Source organism: Etheostoma spectabile, chromosome 10, assembly GCF_008692095.1.
Source record: "Etheostoma spectabile isolate EspeVRDwgs_2016 chromosome 10, UIUC_Espe_1.0, whole genome shotgun sequence".
Lineage (NCBI taxonomy): Eukaryota > Metazoa > Chordata > Actinopteri > Perciformes > Percidae > Etheostoma > Etheostoma spectabile.
In genome coordinates this window covers 17388273-17395335 of record NC_045742.1, presented here as the reverse complement: position 1 = coordinate 17395335, position 7063 = coordinate 17388273, and the positions used below count along the sequence as shown (strand labels likewise).

The window sequence follows — 7063 nt, the reverse complement described above, 5'->3', positions numbered from 1 at the left end:
AACTCAGACTTTACCTAACACAGACAAGGTAGGCCATCTGTGCTCATTGCTTGTAGAACCTAACAATGCTATCATAAAAATATAATGCAATGTACCTGCTGCTTATAAGTCTCACAATTTACAGTATTTCGACCATAATGTGTAGCACTTTCAGAATTTATTCCATATGTTCTCCACCGTAAGTTGTCCGTGCGAAATACCTAGCTTCAATCATTTTTATGTAGACAGCTCGTGTGTTAAAGTGGGAAGATCAAACTAGTTCAATGCAAGTATTTAAATAGAGCTCTCCGTGGTGCTGAACCATGTTTTGTGCTATTCAGCTGCACAATCTGCAGATTTTTTGTCTTTTGAAAGCATGCCATTATTGATTACATCGAGCTGAGCTGTTCTTTTTATCATTTTTAACAATCGAGAAGGTGATGAGTTCGCAACTCAGTATATAGCTGGTGTCATTCTGCTGTGATCAAACATTTGCAATGCCTCCTAATTTTGAATGTAGTGAAAAGGCACTGTCAGTGGTGTTTGACTTTGTGTTGACAGTTTGTTGTTTCGGGAAAGTCCTGCTTAATCAACCTTGTTTCTTTAATTTATGATTTACTCTAATCTTGGAACGTTTGATGTACTTTATGAAAATTATCTCAAAAACAAATTCAAAGTACTTTTCTATCTGTATTATTTGTACTTCATACAATAGCTACATTAGACAGTAGCTTGAGGGTTATCACTCTAATTATTAATATAAATGCTTAAACCTCACCACATATGTCATTCATAATATTTGAAATATATGACTATATGATACACTGGTTTGTATTTGCTTACCTATCACCACATGATGTCGCATGAGGCCATGGACATGAATGCGTTTGTATGTCCAAAACTCCTCCTCCCTGGATGGGAAAAAAAATCAAATCGTCATCGGCCATTATTACACCCGCGGAAGGTGCTGTGACGAGAAAGGAGAGAGCTTCCCCTCAACTATATTTTTGTGGACGGACTTATATGAGGATATATGATCGATAAAGTTCAATTCTTTTGTTGCATCAACAATGTATATTCGACGACAAAAGGAATACGTCTGGATACGCATTGTTGTGTTTCTTTGTCTTTGTGAGTGGTCTGCTTCGCAGTTATCCTACTCGATTTCAGAGGAGGTGAACAAAGGCACCGTGGTGGGGAATATTGCAAAGGATTTAAACCTCAACATACAGGAACTAGATACCAGGGATCTACGTATTGTTTCGAGTTACACTAAGACATATTTTGACGTGAATTTGCGGACCGGGAACATCTTTGTGGACGAGAGGATTGACAGAGAAGAGATTTGTCCTAATGTGGTAAAATGCTCCATCAAAATACAAGCCGTTTTAAACAATCCAATGACTGCGCAACGCGTAGAGGTTAATGTTTTAGATATAAACGATAATTCACCCGCTTTTATTGAAAAAACGCATACTTTGAATATTTCCGAATCATCTTTAACTGGAGAACGATATCTTCTCCCGATAGCGGTGGACGCAGACATAGGCAGCAACTCAGTGAAGACTTACAAGCTGAGCCAAAATGAATATTTCTCGCTTGATGTGCAGAGCGGAGGAGAACACGGTGTGTCTGCTGAGTTAGTGCTTCAGAAAGCTTTAGATAGAGAGAAACAGCCGGTGATCACACTTCTCTTGACGGCTATAGATGGAGGTAAACCGCCTAGATCAGGGTCATTACAAATACATGTTAATGTATTAGATGTTAATGATAATATACCCATTTTTAGCAAATCGCTGTATAAAGTACGTGTATCTGAAAATACTGCACATGGCGCAGTGGTAATAAAGTTAAATGCAACAGATTTAGACGAGGGTATTAACAGTAAGATCCTGTATTCATTGATCAAGAGAGGAAATACAGATCCATCAAATATGTTTGATCTAAATTCAGAAACAGGAGAAATCACCGTGAAGGGCACAATAGATTATGAAGAGACGTCTGCTTATGAGGTAAGAGTCCAAGCAACGGATCAAGGCCACTCTCCTCGTAGTGCACACGCTAAACTGCTGATAGAGATAATTGATGTGAATGCAATGCCCCGGAAATATCGGTGACGTCACTAGACACCCGTAAAAGAAGATGCAGAAGTGGGACAATAGTAGCTTTGGTTAAGTGAGTGATACAGATGGAGGAAACAATGGTGTAACAACTGTAAGGTAGTTGGGTCTGCTCCTTTAAACTGAAGTCCAACTACAAAAATGACTATTCTTAGTAGTAGATGGACCACTGGACAGAGAAAACACTTCTCTTTACAATGTCACAATTACAGCACAGATGAAGGGAGCCCACCTCTGTCCAGTACAGGGTCATTACTGTTCAGGTTTCCGATGTCAATGATAATGCACGATTTATGGAGCCTGTAATTAGATTATGTGAAAGAAAATAGTGCAATAGGCCCGTTATTTCTACAATAAATGCCTTTGATGATTTGGACAATAATGAAAACTGATTACAAATGTTAGAAAATTATCCCAAAATATTCAATTTCATCAGTTGTAAACATAAACTCAGAGACTGGAGATAGTCAGCCTGCAGTCTTTTACTACGAGGAGTTAAAAACGTTTCAGTTTAAGTTCAGGCCACAGACTCTGGTGTTCCTCCGCTCAGCAGCAACGTGACTGTGAACGTTTTAATCCTGGATGAAAATGACAATAATCCAACAATTCTCGCGCCCTACTCTGAGCACGGCTCCGTTAACAGTGAGAGACCCTATTCTGGGAAGCGGGATACTTTGTGGCAAAGATCAGGGCTGTAGAAGCAGACTCTGGATACAATGCGCTGCTTTCTTATCACCTGTCTGAGCCCAAAGGAAACAACTCTCCGGATCGGAACCAGCACCGGAGAAATCAGGACTAAGAGGAGAATGAGTGACAATGACCTGAAAACTCACCCCTGGGTGGTGTTGGTTTCTGATAACGGAGAACCCTCCCTGTCAGCTACTGTGTCTATTGAGTGGTGGTGGGTTGAAAGCACAGCTGACATCCAGACTCAGTTCAGACATGTGCCCAAAGGAGGAGAGCTTCTCTGATTTAAACCTGTATGTGCATCGCCATCGTGTTGGTCAGTGATCTTTCTGCTGAGTCTCATCAGTTTAATAGCTGTCAGATGCCACAGGACGACGGAGTTTCAGCAGGTACAGGCCCCAATGATCACCACCACCTGACGGGAGCTGGTCTTACTCGAAATCTACTCAGCAGTATGACGTGTGTTTTCAGCTCTGACACGCTGAAGAGTGACGTAGTGGTTTCCCGCCCCGTTTCCGCCTGTAGATGCTGAGATGAGCAGTATTAACGGAGGAGACACTTTTACCAGAACTCAGACTTTACCCAATACAGAAAAGGTGAGTTGTTTGCAGCCTTTCCCTCCTGTCTTCTTGCTTTGACATACTTGACTTGCAACCAGGACAGAAACTCAGAAAGAATGTCCCGTTCACTTACATGTAAATAAATTTGCATTTAAACATAAAACATGCTTGGCCTAAATTGTACAATTGTGGGCCTATCCTGCAAAAGGCTTGTAGGGTGCTTTCCGTGGTGCTGAAAACCTTACTGGTGTCTTCTTCGTCCTCTTTGGCTCACAATCCAAAAACTCTGGCATAACATGCTATTACTTCTGGTTTTTATTTACAAAGGCTTTTAATTTGTTAATTTCTTATCGAATGAAAATCAATTGATTCAGTGATTCTTATTACATGCTAAACTGTCTTAAGATAGTAAACTTGACAGTTGTGTTGACGCTTGTTACTACCCTGTCTTCATGGGGAATATTGTCTATGCCTTGGAACACATATGTTTCCAACAAGTTTAACTTATCTTTACCATGTGTAACACAAATTTCAGATTTTTCTCACTATAATTTTCTGTAGTAATCTGTGACTATTTAGCGTAAATTTTGCCTCATTAAACAACTATATAACGCAAACTTTATGTCATCTTTTAGTCCGTTTGAAACACGGTAAACACTGTTTTACACGTGTTGTGATATGAGACACGGGGTGTGCAACTCAAGTTTTGAAACCATTTTAATTTTTACATTTTAACGCGTGAGGTCGCTGATGACCACATGTTTTTGGGAGCTCGGTGTTTTCAGTCTCCTCCTATCCGTGTGAAGCGTCAGGAGACTGCGAGTGCTTTGTGAGAGGAAAACGAGTGGCGACGAAAAGAAGAGGACAGGATTGTATGGGATTATAAATGCTGTCCGATCGAGTGGCGTTTTATGGATGAACATATTTTGTATCGCGTCACTTTCTTTGAAAGCAGCGATGGGCAGTGGAAGGAATAGCGGAATACTCTGTTGGCTGTTCATCCTGTTTTTATGCGACTGGTCTGCTGCTCAGATATCCTACTCGGTTTCCGAGGAGGTGGACAAAGGAACTGTGGTAGGGAATCTTGCAAAGGATTTAAATGTCAACGTTCGGGAGCTGCAAACGAGGAATCTGAATATCATGTCTGGGTACAGTAAGAAATATTTCGAGGCAAATTTTAAAACGGGGGATCTTTATGTAAATGAGCGAATAGACCGCGAGGAGCTTTGTCCAACCACGATCAAATGCACGCTAAACTTAGAGGCTATACTGAGTAATCCTATGGTACTCCACCGCATTGAGGTGGTAATTGTTGATTTAAATGACAACGCACCTGCATTTGTCGAAAAGTCATATTCACTTAACATATCTGAATCATCATATACGGGCGAACACTTTCTGCTTCCCCTGGCTCTTGATGCAGATACAGGAAGCCATTCAGTAAAGACGTACAGGCTGAGTTCAAATGAACACTTCTCACTAGATGTGCAGAGCGGGGGAGAACATAGTGTATCTGCTGAATTGATGCTACTGAAAGCTTTAGATCGTGAAAAACAAGCCGTTATTAAACTAACGCTGACCGCTGTAGACGGAGGAAGGCCTCCTAAAACCGGAACCTTACACATACATGTAAATGTTCTGGATGCCAATGATAACACGCCGTCATTTAGTAAAACACTTTACAAGGCACGGGTAAACGAAAATGCGCCAGCTGGATCATTAGTGATTCAACTAAGTGCCACGGATTTAGACGAAGGAGAAAACGGGAGGGTCACCTATTCATTTGTCAAGCGTGGAAACTTCAACCCTGCAGATGTGTTTTCCATTAATGCCGAAACTGGGGAGATCACGGTAAAGGGTCATTTGGATTACGAAGCACAGTCAGCATATGAGATTCATGTTCAAGCAACAGACCAAGGGGGTTCGGCTCGAAGTACAAATGGAAAGGTGCTGGTGGAGCTAGTTGATGCCAACGACAATGTCCCAGAAATTGTGGTGACGTCACTCATGAACCCGGTTAAAGAAGATGCTGAAATAGGAAGCGTTGTCGCATTAGTGACGGTGACTGATACAGATGGAGGAAAAAACGGCCAGGCTCGCTGTACGCTTATCGGTTCTGCACCTTTTAAACTAACTTCCAATTATAAAAATTATTACTCTTTAGTTGTAGATGGACCTCTTGATAGAGAAGAATACTCTTTTTATAGTGTCACGATTACGGCTGCTGATGAAGGAACCCCGCCTCTATCCAGCACCAACGTTATTACTGTTCAGGTTTCAGATGTAAACGATAACGCGCCTCGTTTCCTTGAACCTGTGATTAATATTTATTTGAAAGAAAACAGTCCCGTTGGTGCTCGTATCTATACGATAACTGCAGTCGATTCTGACTTAAATGAAAACGCGAAAGTAACATACTCATTAAATGGTGATTCAACCACTATTTCGCTAACTTCAGTTGTAAACATCAACTCAGAGACTGGAGATAGAGTCAGCCTGCAGTCTTTCAACTACGAGGATTAAAAACGTTTCAGTTTAAAGTTCAGGCCACAGACTCTGGTGTGTCCTCCGCTCAGCAGCAACGTGACTGGAACGTTTTAATCCTGGATGAAAATGACAATAATCCAACAATTCTCGCGCCCTATTCTGAGCACGGCTCCGTTAACAGTGAGGCACCCCTATTCTGTGAGCGGGATACTTTGTGGCAAAGATCAGGGCTGTAGACGCAGACTCTGGATACAATGCGTGCTTTCTTATCACCTGTCTGAGCCCAAAGGAAACAACCTCTTCCGGATCGGAACCAGCAACGGAGAAATCAGGACTAAGAGGAGAATGAGTGACAATGACCTGAAAACTCACCCTTGGTGGTGTTGGTTTCTGATAACGGAGAACCCTCCCTGTCAGTACTGTGTCTATTGATGTGGTGGTGGTTGAAAGCACAGTGACATCCAGACTCAGTTCAGACATGTGCCCCTAAAGGAGGAGAGCTTCTTGATTTAAACCTGTATCTGCTGATCGCCATCGTGTCGGTGTCAGTGATCTTTCTGCTGAGTCTCATCAGTTTAATAGCTGTCAGATGCCACAGGACAGACGGCAGTTTCAGCAGGTACAGCGCCCCAATGATCACCACCACCCTGAAGGGAGCTGGTCTTAACTCCAATCTACAGCGTATGAAGTGTGTTTCAGCTCAGACACGCTGAAGAGTGACGTAGTGGTTTTCCCCGCCCGTTTCCGCCTGTAGAGCTGAGCTGATCAGTATAACGGAGGAGACACTTTTACCAGAACTCAGACTTTACCTAACACAGACAAGGTGAGTTGATTGTAACCCAAGAGTAGTTTAATTCGTGATATTAATTGCAAGCATGTTTGAGAAAGCAACTCGATACAAAGTATTAATTTAGCGGATGTAAACCATCAATCACCTGACATATTTTTTCCTCTACAAAATCCATTCACTGGTATGATGCCGGATGTTGTGAAGTTCATGTGGGATAATCTTAGAAATAGTTGGTGGATAATAGTATTTTAAGCTGAAAAGTTATTGGTTAAGTTCGATCTCTGATATTCTACTGACCAGCGGGGACGCTGTCTATGGTGCTGAACTGGATTGTGTTTTCGCGTACACGAAAAAAGCCTTTTATTATTTCACCTTTGAAAACAGACTATGTATACCTTGTTCAATATGGCGTGCCATGGTAACACACATATATATATATA

At 41.7% G+C, this 7063-nt stretch overlaps 1 protein-coding gene and 2 pseudogenes across 2 annotated transcripts in view; all 3 read left to right on the top strand.

Annotated features, from left to right (window-relative positions):
• The window catches only part of pcdh2ac (protocadherin 2 alpha c), a 183655-nt gene that overhangs the window by 137633 nt on the left and 38959 nt on the right, over positions 1-7063 (top strand). The window lies entirely within an intron of this gene.
• Positions 728-3449, top strand: LOC116697044 (protocadherin alpha-2-like; annotated as a pseudogene).
• The window catches only part of LOC116697043 (protocadherin alpha-8-like), a 5862-nt pseudogene continuing 2792 nt past the window's right edge, over positions 3994-7063 (top strand).